The sequence below is a fragment of the Herpailurus yagouaroundi genome, unplaced genomic scaffold (genome assembly GCF_014898765.1).
Source record: "Herpailurus yagouaroundi ecotype Mexico unplaced genomic scaffold, PumYag 211, whole genome shotgun sequence".
In the NCBI taxonomy this organism is placed as follows: domain Eukaryota; kingdom Metazoa; phylum Chordata; class Mammalia; order Carnivora; family Felidae; genus Herpailurus; species Herpailurus yagouaroundi.
This window is the reverse complement of record NW_024412442.1, coordinates 2,866,636-2,880,491: the sequence shown is the minus strand read 5'-3', so window position 1 is coordinate 2,880,491 and position 13,856 is coordinate 2,866,636. Positions and strand designations below refer to the sequence as shown.

Sequence of the window (13,856 nt, the reverse complement as noted above, 5' to 3'; positions counted from 1 at the left end):
CTGCCCACAAGCACATTCCTAAAGCCAATGGCCAACTCTCCCACGAGTCTTACCTGAACTAGCAGCAACGCTGGGCACGACTGATTATTCTCTCCTCATTGCAAGTAAAAATCTTCCTTGTGTGTCCAGGTTCAACACTGTCTAGGAATTCCCTTCTGCCTAACTTCTCAGTGTCCTCAGCTGATGTGTCCTCCTGTCTCCAGTCTCTCAACCGTGGGGGACAAAAGGTCAGTGCCCAGAACCACTCTTCTCTATGTGTACCCGCTCTCTTTATATTATCAACTAGTCCTAGGACTGGAAACCCTGTTTATAATCTAAAAATTGCAGAAGTTATAGTTCCAAGCTGACCTCTCATCTGAATTCCATACTCCTAACTTCTCTCATACTCTGCTCCTCATTTCCACTGGGATGTCCAAAAGAGACGCCATTGGATGTCCAAAACCAAATTCCTCCTGATCCCCCTCAAACCAGATCCTTCCATCTTCACTCCACTCAAGGGCAATACCTTTTACCTTGCTAAGGTTGAAATCCTGGGGGCCATCCTTGACCCCTCTTATTCTCACACTGCAGCCATTGATGGATGCACCATCGATCCTCTCCTAAATCTCAATGAACATCTCTGTAATGATGTCAGCTCCACCTCCCTGGTCCAAGCTCTGTATGACCACCTCTTCAGATTAGCTGCTTCATAGGTATCCTCTACCGTTGCCATTCCGAGTTCATTGACAACACGGTGTCTATAGGAATTCTACATAAGCAAGTCAGATCACACAACTCTAATTCAGATCAACAAACTATAACAGGATTTAGTCCTCACAAAGTCTGTAACTAACTAGTATCCTTCTCTCCCGTTGGCTCATTTTAATCAAATCATGCTAATTTTGATGTTCTCCAACATGCCATGCATATGTCTTTCTCAGGACCTCTGCATTTGTTCTTCCCTTTTCCTAGAAAGTTCTAACTCCAGAAACACACCTAGCTTAACCGCTTACCTTCTTCAAGCCTCTGTTCAAACGTCACCTCACTGGAAAAGTCTCACCTGATTTCAGTATTTTTTTTTAATGTTTATTTATTTTTTGAGACAGAGAGAGACAGAGCATGAACGGGGGAGGGTCAGAGAGAGAGGAAGACACAGAATCGGAAGCAGGCTCCAGGCTCCAGCTGTCAGCACAGAGCCTGATGCAGGGCTCAAACCCACGGACCACGACGTCATGACCCGAGCCGAAGTCGGACACTCAACTGACTGAGCCACCCAGGTGCCCCATGATTTCAGTATTTTAAGTAGCATTTCCATTTACCACACTTTATTTCCTTTATCTGCTCTGCTTTTCTTTGAATCATATGATCTACTATATATTTCAGTTGGTAATTTGTCTATCACTTCACATCAGACCCAGAGTTGTATGTAAACTTTGTTTGGACTGTTTTTGCATATTTTTTCAGTGTTATATAATCAAACTTAATACCTGTTACACAGCAAATGCTGAACAGAGATGGTTTGTATTAAGAAAATGAATATTTCTTCACAGAATGTATACAAAACACGGGGTGTTTGGCATTATGCTGTTTTTTAATGGGATAGATAACAAGTCTAAATCCGAACTATTTATCACAGATTGGTTTATGGTGTTGCAGTAAGATATTGCAATTCAGTGCTCCCCCACACTGGCTAACTGGGAAGCAGGATAGGATACTTAAAAGCATGGACTTTGTCTTGAATACTTGGGCAGTTAAACTCACTGGGCTTCAGTATTCTAATTGGGAAAAGAGAGAAGATAATGGTATTCCCTTCATGGTCTTATTTAGATTTTTAAATGTAAAACACAAAACACATTGCTTGAGGTATGTAAGTTTAAATCATTAATCAGAAGCTCATTACCACTACTGGTGATAAAGAAACTTTTACATGAAAAGGCCGTCAAATGAACTAGAAAGAAGATGGAATCAAAGCCTCAGCTCTCAAGTCCTATTTTTCTCCAGGAATTCCAAGAGATAATACAACAGCTGTCAAGAAATCAAGAATCATTTCTGAGAGTTCTTCCATTATAACAGAATACTACTTGTATAAAAAGTGCACTTCTATTGATGTAAAGAATACAATGATTACCTTAATTAATAAAGCTAAATCACCAGTTACCTAAATAACTTCCATTTAGATCATGTTTTTTATTTAAAACATGAAGCATGACTAAAAATCATCAAAATCGATGATACGTACGATGCAATATTTCTTAGCATGGGTGCAAATGAGCTGACAAAAGATTACTGAGTATGTAACTTATATTTAAGAATTTTGAGTTTAAATTTTGAAAACTTATTTCATTTGCTCAATAACTTAAGTGTTCTCCATCTCATAGAAATGAAATAATGTATAGTATGTATTTATTTGGAACCGTTTGAATGGGATAATTAAATTTTCTAATATTTATTTATTTTTGAGAGACTGAGAGAATGTGCAGGGGAGGGGCAGAGAGAGAGGGAGAGAGAGAATCCAAAGCAGGTTTTGTGCGGTCAGCACAAAGCCTGAAGTGAGGCTCAAACTCACAAAACTGTGAGATCATGATCTGAGACACCCAGGCGCCACTAAATGGGATATTTCTTATTATTAGTAGTAGTAGTATTTTTATTTTTGAGAAAGAGAGTGAGGAGAGGGACAGAGAGGGTGACACAGAATCCGAAGCAGACTCCAGACTCTGAGCTATTAGCACAGAGCGTGGCTCGGGACTCGAGGTCACGATCCGTGAGATCATAACCTCAGATGAAGTTAGACACTTAACTGACTGAACCACCCCAGGCACCCCTGAATGGGATATTTTATTTATTTTTTATTTTTTTAACATTTATTTATTTTTGAGACAGGGAGAGACAGAGCATGAACGGGGGAGGGTCAGAGAGAGGGAGACACAGAATCCAAAACGGGCTCCAGGCTCTGAGCTGTCAGCACAGAGCCCGATGCGGGGCTCGGGGCTCGAACTCACAGACCGCGAGATCATGACCTGAGCCGAAGTCGGACGCCTAACCGACTGAGCCATCCAGGCACCAAGCATTGAATGGGATATTTTCAAAGGTAATAATATCTTACTGAGATCGGCAGATGTTGCTTGTAACCGATTTTTTTATTGCCATTACAACAAATTACCAAACACTAAGTGTCTTAAGAAACATATTACTAATTATATCACAATTCTGGAGGTCAGAGGTTTGGGTTGGATTTGCTGATTTCTCTGCTCTGGCTTTCCCAAGGCTGAAAGTAAGGTGTTGGCCAGCAGGGCTCCTGAGAGGAAGTCTTGAAGAATCTACTGTCTGGCTGTTCTGGACAGAACTCAGCTTCTTGTTGTAAAAATGTAGTGTGCTTGCTTGCCGGCCTTCACTGGCACCACCCATACCTTCTCCAGGCTCTTTCCCATCACTGCCTGCGCCTGTCCTCCACCTCAAAGCAGGCATGTTCAGTCCTCTGGGTACCTGGGATCCCTCTGGCTTCTCCTGCTGCCACAACTCTCTCAGCTCCCGCCAGAGAGACCGCTCTTCTTTTAAGGGGTCCTGTGATTAGTTTGACTAAACCAAGACAAGACAAAATAAGCTCCCTACCTTGAGGTCTCTAACAAGAATTCCACCTGCAAAATTCCTTTTTCCATGGAAGGTTCATAGATGCAAAATCCTGGGGTTTAAGGTGTGGCTATTTTGGGGGAGTGGGGACTGACGTTTTCTATCACACTGCTGCTTCCGATCTCGGGAACTGCAAACACTTCCAAAAGTGATGGGCTTCACGACAACTTCAAAAACATTAAAGTAACAATGAACTCTGACTGGGGCGCCTGGTTGGCTCAGTCAGTTGAGAGTCCGACTTCGGCTCAGGTCATGATCTCATGGTTTGTGAGTTCGAGCCCTGCGTCAGGCTCTGTGCTGACAGCTCAGGGCCCAGAGCTTGCTTTGGATTCTGTGTCTCCCTCTCTTTCTGCCCTCCCGTTCTTGCACACTCTTTGTAACTCAAAAATATAAACATTAAAAAAATTTAAAAAAAAGAATGAACACTGACCCATTCTATCATTAACCTGCTCTTCTCTTCTGTATTCTTTGTCTGCTTATTAATTAAAAATATATCACTGTAAGTCTCTTCAAATGATTTCTGCCTACTGAATTTAAGGACAAACATTTCTGTGTTGGTAATTCTATTAAGTTAAGAGCAAATCAGGGTCGACTGAGTGGCTCAGTCAGTTAAGCATCCAACCCTTGATTTCAACTCAAGTCATGATCTCACGGTTTGTGGGATTGAGCCCCGAGTCGGGCTCTGTGCTAATACGGCCCAGTGAATGCCTACTTGGGATTCTCTCTCCTGCCCTCTCTCTTATGCTCTCCCTGCTTGTGCACACATGTGTTCTCTCTCTTCCAGAATAAATAAACTTAAAAAAAGAGCACTACAGGTTGATTTAAACTGAATTACTTTTGTATTGTTGACTGCATACGATGAAAATCACACCAATGAAACTGGAGAATTTTGCCAGTAGACTCTATTATTTTCTCAATAATTAAGTATGATTCTGCATTGCTCCCAAAGGAGTACATAAAGGAAACCATAAAAATATAATTTTCAGAGAAGCGAAATATATTAAATATATGGGTAAATTATATAAATTAAAAATAATCTTTATTACTGAGAATTATTATTTTATGAATTTAAATCAAAATATAAATTAGGAGTATGATGATACTTGAATTAATTTTCTTTGAAGATGAAATCATATAATCTATTTATTAATCTACTATAGAGTTTTACTTTTCAGTTCTTACTGAACATATACTGCAATTTGCTGTGATTTATGAAACGAGCAATGATTAGAAACAAAATATTCCCAATGGAGTAATAGCTTATCAAGGTTTTGGAAAGAATGTACATTCTAAAACATCCTAAAAAATAATTCATCCAGCTTCCAATGTGAAATTTCACATTGTCTATTAAAAACATATAATTTAAAATATTTTCTTGGGCTCCTGGGTGGCTCAGTCGGTTAAGTATCTGACTCTTGATTTCGGCTCAGGTTCATGAGTTTGAGCCCCATGTTGGGCTCTGGGCTTACAGCATGGAACATGTTAAGATTCCCTTTCTCTCCCCCTTTGCCCTTCTCCCCGACTCATGTGTGCTTTCTCTCTAAAATAAAAAAATAGAATAAAATGTTTTCTTTAAAAATCTAATTTTAAGATTTTATTATTTTTATTTCTTTATGCTAAATTTCTCACAGTTTCTGTATCTTGCCAAGTATCAAGTATAAATTAGGAAAGAATCCTATTGTGAAGGCATCTGTCCAGGTCTTGACCCTACTTAGACATTCCCAGATTAACCGAGGCACATCCGTAATGGAGAGACTACATTTGGCTTTTATTTTAAAACCATTTTAGGGCTATATTCTGGATTATACTTGGACTCTATTTTCTCATGCTACCAAAAAATATAAAGGCTTTTTTTTGTTTTTTTTTTTTTTTTTTTTATTTTTTTTTTTTAAATTTTTTTTTTTTTTTGGGACAGAGAGAGACAGAGCATGAACGGGGGAGGGGCAGAGAGAGAGGGAGACACAGAATCGGAAACGGGCTCCAGGCTCCGAGCCATCAGCCCAGAGCCTGACGCGGGGCTCGAACTCACGGACCGCGAGATCGTGACCTGGCTGAAGTCGGACGCTTAACCGACTGCGCCACCCAGGCGCCCCTATAAAGGCTTTTTTTTAAACAAAATGAGGACTAACTTGCCTAGAATCACTTTTGAAATGCCACCTTTTTTAGTAGTTTTTACTGTTCTGTTGTAGTTGAATGCAGAGATGATACATGGTTATTCCAGTTAAACTGGAATTCATGAGAAGAAAATATCATGCATGCATATGGGAAATTCAAAACGTCAAACGTCATCTTTCCTCTGGTAGGACTTATAAATAACTTGTGGCACGTCAAATTGGCAATAATTCTAGCATTACTTTTGGTATTTTTATTTAATAAATTGAACATCACATACAACTTACTACCAGGCCGCATTAACTATGCCTCAAAAATATAATTTCAGGTGCACATAAAAAGTGCAATAGAAAAGAAAATGGAAAACACTAATTTACATATGTTACCCAATATCAATGTATGGAATTTGTAATTCAAAGAATCCTAATTTTAATAGAATTGCAGTGGCTATCTGGTAAAACTCAAATGCCAGAAATCATTTTCTACAAGAGCCTGAGTCTCTCAATCATCAAAATGAAAGAAGCATTTTACGTTTCCAGAAATACGTGTGTATGTTTATAGAATTTTGATAATATGTTTAAAAACACGGCAAATATGTTTTGAAACAAACAGGAGTAGATTGGATTTATTAATGTGACATGTAGAGTGTACTTCCTTAGCAGTAGAAGCGGGATGACCCTCTCTAGCACGCAGAACTGTTAGTTTTGGGGAACAAGCGGAAAATAAGCTAAGAACAGACATGGCAGTCTATGCCTGAAAGTTTGATTAAATATGTGTCAATTCTTAATAATTGCTATGAAAAGCCAGCAGTACCCTATTAAAATTTCTGTGTTCCAAGATTGGGTTTTATACCACTGGAGGCAAACTACTGAACTATTCATCATATCAGAACCTCTACAGGGAAGAGACAGAGTGTTCTTAGCTATCAAATCGTATGCAAGTCCACAAATACAAAGAAAGTCAATTTTTTAGCATCTATTCTCATTCCTGACCTTTAAATCAATCTGATACACCCACACGGATAAGTTTCAGAAACTCAAAAGAAAATGCACTGAACGCAGAGGACAATCCTTACTTCTTTTTCACATGGTCCCACGCAATTAGGTTCCTGAAACAATTCTCACTCTTCACCCTAACTCCAGTTTATGACAGTCTCATTTTAGACGTGGTCTTTGTTTTTGGGTCCTTTGGGTTGGGCTCTGGATCCAGGCAAAGGTCTGGGTTTAGACCTCACCCCTGACACTTAATAGCAATGGAAACTAAGGCAAGTTGCTTGTCCTCTCTGGGCCTGGGTTTTCTCCTTTGCAAAATAATCATAATAGCTTCAACAATAATGGCTGTTAGTATTTACCAAGTGAATGACCATCGATGTATCTTCATCCATAAATCTCCCCATCTTAGAGTTCAGAAAGCTGAGAGGATTCAAAGGTCAAAACACAGTTCAAAGACTCAAATCCACGTGTTTGGGGTAATACATCCTACTTACAGGGGTTGTTTGGAGTTGAAACAATGATAAAGCCTTAAAAAACACATTGCCTTACCTCAGTCCCTTAAAAGTTCTCAATAAAAGTAAGTGCCGGGTACATGATTCAGTTCTCAGTTCATATTAACTCTTGTCATTCTCGCAATGAATGGGAGCAGGATTCCCGTATTTCTATCGGTGGAGTTTGCAACCTAAGTCCGTCTTGTCCGGCTGCCCAAGTCCAGTTTCGTGCCTGGCACTGCCTTCCTCACTCTGGCCACCCATCCCGGGGCCCGTGGTAGTTCTGCACCAGCCAGGAGAGAGGGTGCTGGGATGGACATTCATATGGAGCAGGGAAACCTTTCTCTCTTAATAGGAACATTGGGAATTCTTTGGCCCTTCATGAGAAAATTCTCAACTCTACACCACAGGTTAAAAAAAAAAAAGTAAGTAGAAATCAGGTACCCACACACGTTACTGAGATTTCTAACATCTTAGTTAAACTTCACACTGCAGTTAATCCCATAATCACACAGGGACATAATCCATAATGCCATGTCTCAAAGTCATTAGAATGACATCACCTTGCTATTTTTAAAGGAGATTGCACAAAGTACATAAGCCTATGTGTGATCTGCAGCGCGCATCAGCAAGCATGACTAGCAAGAGGTACTCCATTTTATCTCTAAACTAATAGAATTCTGCTCAAACTGGGCATAAACTACATTGTTTTATCATTGCTTAAAAAGTCACGTACGCATTTCTGTTAAGTACGTATGCAAAGTAAACTTTACATAATGCTTATTCTTTGTGTTATTTTGGTAAAAATGTTAAATGCTTCTTAAGGTTTAAAAGCATATGCATGTAGGGGTGCCTGGGTGGCTTAGTCGGTCAAGCTTCTGACTTCAGCTCAGGTCGTGATCTCACGGTCCATGAGTTCGAGTCCCGCGTCGGGCTCTGTGCTGACAGCTCAGAGCCTGGCCCCTGCTTTGGTTCTGTGTCTCTCTCTCTTTCTCTGCCCCTCCCCTGCTCGCAATCTGTGTCTCTCCATCTCTCAAAAATAAAAATTGAAATTTTTTTTAAAAATACGAAAAAGTATATGCATGCAATATAAATGATCATGTTTTATTATTTGTAACAGTCAACTTCGTGAACTCGGAGCTGTCCTCAGCTGTTGTCTGATCTGTGATACAAGACGAAATTATAAATTCTTTGCATTCCCTTGTTCTCTGGACTTATCCTGTATGTTATCATTTTTATACATGGTTGAAATTAAAGTTAAAAGTTATGACACACTGTGATATCCCCTTGCAATTTTTTTTTATTTTAATGAGAACTACAAAGAAGAGATTCTCGTGTGTGTGTGTGTGTGTGTGTGTGTGTGTGTGTGTGCGCGCGCGCGCGAGTTTGAGGGATTAATGAAGAGGCTTTAATTAAGCAGTCTTGGGGAAACTGTTTTAAAATAGCAACTCAACTGAACCAAGTAAACTAGGTTAAAAACATTCAGAAAACTATTATATAAGCCGTTAGTGTGCTCCTCAGCCAATTGCCTTTTATGTCTGACCTGTGATTTTTAACTGTAGCTGAAATATGGCATGTAATTGCATAAAAACCCACCCATCCATTTATTGAACAATTATCAAGTATCTAAAACAAGTTTATGTTCCAGTTGGAAGACAAAGACTAACAACAGATTTCTTTTGCTTTTATTCAAATCATTATCAAGCATTTATAACATTTTACCTTCTTATTATACACCCTGTATCCAGGTTAAAGAAGTTTCAGCATTTTTATCAGGGGTTTTGGATATCTTTCTATTACAGCATTTATCACACCACAAAAAAAAAGCTATTTATTTTAGGTGTCTCTATACTTAGGAGGTCTTCAAGGATGGGGACCATAACACTCAGTGTGGTGTTAAGTCAGATGAACACCTTTTCTGTTTTTTTTCCCCCTTGCCTTATTCTCTAAGATTTTACTTTCATGACCTTTTCTTTCCTATACCCCACAAGCCAAATGCAGCTTTCTTTGGTTTTTAACTTGAATTCCTTTTTAATGGTGGAACTTGAGTTAGGCAAGGGAGATTTGTTGAAAACAAAAATGTGTCCTTAAGTCAGCAAACCATTGTTCATTCTTTATACACCAATGATAAAAATGCCACTGATACTATTTCCTAGATTGAATTCACAGGGACCATATTACATTCTTACCGAGAGAAACATTACGTTAGAGTGATAGTTCCTTACCATCCCTGGTTACTATTTGATTTGACTTCTTCAAAATCTCCTTCAACAGCTCAAACATAATGTAGTTTCCTAAATGAAACTACAGCCATATCACAGTTGCTGTGCATACATGTAGGAAGTATGTTTCATGTAATTTTTTTTTCTGATTAGATGACTCTTAAACATATGTGCAAATAATGTTCCAGAACAAGTTGTGTAATGCATGGTATTGATCGTAATCTACACTTGTAATCTTTGTAATCTATAGATTCTAATATGGAGATTCTAATAGTCTATATGATATTCTATATTGTAATATTCTAATATGCATTCTTATATTCTAATCTAGTATTTATAATTTATATTTGTAATCTGTATTGGAAGTTGCATTTCTTCATATCTATACTGTGGCATTATAGGGTTTAGGTTAATAAGTAGAACATATTTTCAGCTAAAAATCCTGAAGATTAGTGCCTGCAAGGTCAGATACAATGTAAACACACTTTGAAAGACACTAACTTGGACTTCTGCTAACAGTGGACTAAATAATTTGCATAATCCTATCTTCTAAGAATCATTTGAAAAGCTGGACAGAACATTTAAAAAATCTGCGTGAAGTCATCAAAACAGCAAAGAATTACCAGACTAGCATGTGAGGACCAGGAGTACAACAGAAATCTAGGGAAATGAGCTGCGTATTTTCAGACATTTTAATCCTGAGGATGTTTCCTGATCCCACAAGACCACTGAGAGGTTGAGAGGGTGAAGTGAGATGTACCATTGTTGTGGGTCCAAGGAGAAAAAGAAAAACTATAGTATATAGCCTGATAAACAAGAACTGATAAACTCTTTACTTTCACCAGGAATCAGAAAGTACACATCCACAAAGTAGAACGAACCAGACGTATAAATCCTTGTATATGGCTTGTTGCTGAGCTATTCATCCTATCAGTTGCAGAAATTGAATGGATGTGATCCTGGGTTGCCAGGGTCCTCATTTGACTGGCAGAAGCAAATGAAATTCCTCCTCACTGGAGCTAAAGTTCATTTTCCTAAGCTTAAAATTATCTCTACAATTGTTTCACAATTATTATGTCACACACACATGCACAAATCAGGTGCATGAGGAAAATATACACCATAACAAAAATAAACAGAGATCGTCAGAAATAGACCAACAGGTATAAATACTGGTCCGGGAAACACTTTCTGATACACAACACATCCTCCAATATAACCTCTATTTCAGAGTCGTCTTTATGAGGAAACTAAGTGGTAATTACTGGTGTGACAGACAAATGGCCTGAGCAAATCGACACGAAGATGAGACTCTAGAGTTGGTTTGGCTGCTGCCCAGCAGGCAGTGAGGACCCTGTCACTGGTCACTGGGGTGTGTCCACTACAGAGAACTGTGGACCAGGGATGCTTGTGACTGTCAGGCTTTCACTGGTGGCAGTAGAGTGACACAGGGTCCTAGTGGATGGAAGAGCCCTGGGAGGCGGCACATACCAAGTGTCTGGAAATACAAGAACACTGAAATGGAATGGTTCTTGCTGAGGCAACAGGTGCTTTGAGAAACACAAGAGCAGGCTGACGGTGATTCATTATCCACTGTAGACTAACACCTCCTGATAGCAGGTAAAGAAGAAGTAAAGAAAGGTAAAGACCAGAAGAAGGATTTAATCTGAAAACTCCAGAACGCCAGAGCGGGTCACACGGGAAACCTAGATACTCTGCTACAGCCAGGGCAGGGCTCTGGCTGGGAAAAGACGCAACTTGGAGACGTGGTATGGAAACATTCCTTAATTTTAACTCCGCAGACTATCTGCATCATCAGGGCCTACACAGAACTCACTGCTCTCAATCAACCAAATGACTTGAAGACGAATGAAATTGCTGTATAGAAGAGATCAGATTTCTGAGAATAGTTTGTTCCTCTAGGGGGGCCAAGTAGAATAAGAAAATATCTACCTTTAAGCACTGGTCGTAATCAAAGTTGCAAGTAATTCACATTGAGAGCTACAGGAAACAGGGAGAAAGATAACTGTGGATTCACATCGCCAGTGTCCACAGGGCACACACGTACTGAACAGAATGGCAGACACGTTTGCCAACAGAATATGAATTGCATTTTTTTAAATCTCCAGAGGAAGATTTTTTTCTTTTTTACCAAGCATATGTAATCGAACTTTTTTAAGCTAAAAGATGCTTGTAGCATCTATAGGAATGTTTCTCAGAACATGGTGGCCGATGCCATAATGAAGTTTTCTCATTCTTATGTTTACTCACCCTTATGAACAGTCACGACAAGGGGAATCAGCACCCTTTGTGGCCTCACCTCAGCAGTCTGTGCATCCTGACCAGAACAGAGAAACTCGATCACTGCGGTTTCCTTATGGGCCGGATGCTATGGTGCGACCTGGGATCCGTACTTGTGGTATATTCATAGTACACATCAATGCAAAAAAGCATGAAAAAGCAGTTTCCGTAGAGAACTCATTCTGGTGAAGGCAACAGTGGATACATCCGCCATTGGGGAAACAGATGTGACACGAGTGCCCAAGAATCAGCAGGCGTACTGTGGCATCTGTATCCCTCAATGATATTTTCTTCCTGTACGATCTCATTAGTGTGAAATGTATTGTTTGCAACTGAGAACACTGATAGACATCATCTTTCTCTTATTCTGATAATATCTATCTTGAATTCCTTAGCAGACACTTTTTTTTTTTTTTCTTTTCCTGTATGGGTCTCTACGATGGGTTTGCTTGTCAGTTGAAAGGCAACACTCAAAGTCCCTGCGGTCCAACATTACGATCAATATACATATGCAGCTTTTTACCTTGTTAGGTAACATTAAATTAAGTTGAAATCAATTTCTGCGGTCGCATCAGACACATGTTAAGAGCTGAACACCCACATGTGGCTGGCAGCTATCATATTTGGCGATGCGGAAACAGAACGTTTCTATCACTGAAGAAAGTTCTATTGGACAGCCTGCTCTAAGGCACAATGTGACTAGACCGCACATGCCTGCATTTAGATTAGAGAAGCCTTTGTTAATGGATTGATTGATTCTATTAACGGTTTCAAGTTGTAACCTTGATACCATGAGATATTACATTCATCCTTCACTCCATTGTTCTATCTGATTTTGCCGGTAAGGTTACAAGTGATCAAATTAGAGGCAGCGCTCACTTCATTTCAGAGTAACAAAAATCAAATCTCATTAGCACTCATTACCAAACACTGAGGGCTTCCTCCGAGCAACATCCTCGTGAATGATGTTATTCTCTATTAGAAAATCTACATGCTGACATTAAAAGGCTCATCCTGTTCAGAAAATACGTCTGGCTTACGTTCGAGTGTTCACTTGGGTCCAGGGATGCCTGGTAAGGTGTGCATTTACTGCTGTCACCTGCCTCACGTGGACGTCTCTTCCTTTTGCTAATGGTGCCCCAATTTTGAAATCTCCCCTGATATATATACAGCCTTGGTGTTTCTGTCAATCAAAATGATCTACCCACCCTCCCCCGGCCTAGTGCTTGACTTTGGAAGCAAGGTAACCAACTGCGTTATGTTGCAAGATTTATAACAAGGAGCAAAATTGAGTCGAATTAGTTTACACAAGAGCAGTCACTTGAAACAAAACCTCCTTAGTTCCTCCTCTCTAGACCCTAGGACTGTTCTCATTCGGTCCTTCCTGAAATTTGATTGTTTCATCTTTCTTTGAAAAAGATGTCTTCCTATAAGCTTCTAATGACTTAAAAACAAAACAGGTTCTAAGATAACCAGTTGGTTTATGGGAAATTGTTCAGCGTGGGAAGGAATGCCACGTATCAATATCAGAACGTACGTAGGATGTACACTTGACATCCTCAAGTGCCATCCACACCCCTTGCCCCTCACCACGACAGCTTCACACACTACTGACCCACCACTCGTGGCCTAGATGTGGACTCCGAATTCAGCCGCCCAGGGGTGATCTAACCACCGTGGTTCTGCCCACTTCGGCCAGAATATTGCTTTCCTCTCCCCACAGTTGTCAGACGTTTGAAGCTCCATTTCCATCTGTGAGTGCTATTAGAGATGTTGGCAAAGAGAACAGAGAAGAGAAACTACTACTTTCAAGAGATTTAACCTTGTCAAATCTGTTGGAGACTTAAAGAAACCATGTGGTAGGGCACCTGGGTGGATCAGTCAGTTGGGCATCTGACTTCTGCTCAGGTCATGATCTTGCGGTTTGTGGGTTCGAGCCCTGTGTTGGGCTCTGTGCTGACAGCTCAGAGACTGGAGCCTGCTTCGGATTCTGTGTCCCTCTCTCTCTCTGCCCCTCCCTCGCTCATGCACTCTCTCTCTCTCTCTCTCTCTCTCTCAAGAATAAAACATTAGAAATAAAATAAAATAAAATAAAATAAAATAAAATAAAATAAAATAAAATAAAATAAAAT

At 39.8% G+C, this 13,856-nt stretch overlaps 1 protein-coding gene across 19 annotated transcripts in view; it reads right to left on the bottom strand.

The window, feature by feature from the left end:
• Positions 1-13,856, bottom strand: part of PCDH15 (protocadherin related 15) — a 1,259,847-nt gene that overhangs the window by 898,490 nt on the left and 347,501 nt on the right. The gene's annotated exons all lie outside the window — the stretch shown is intronic.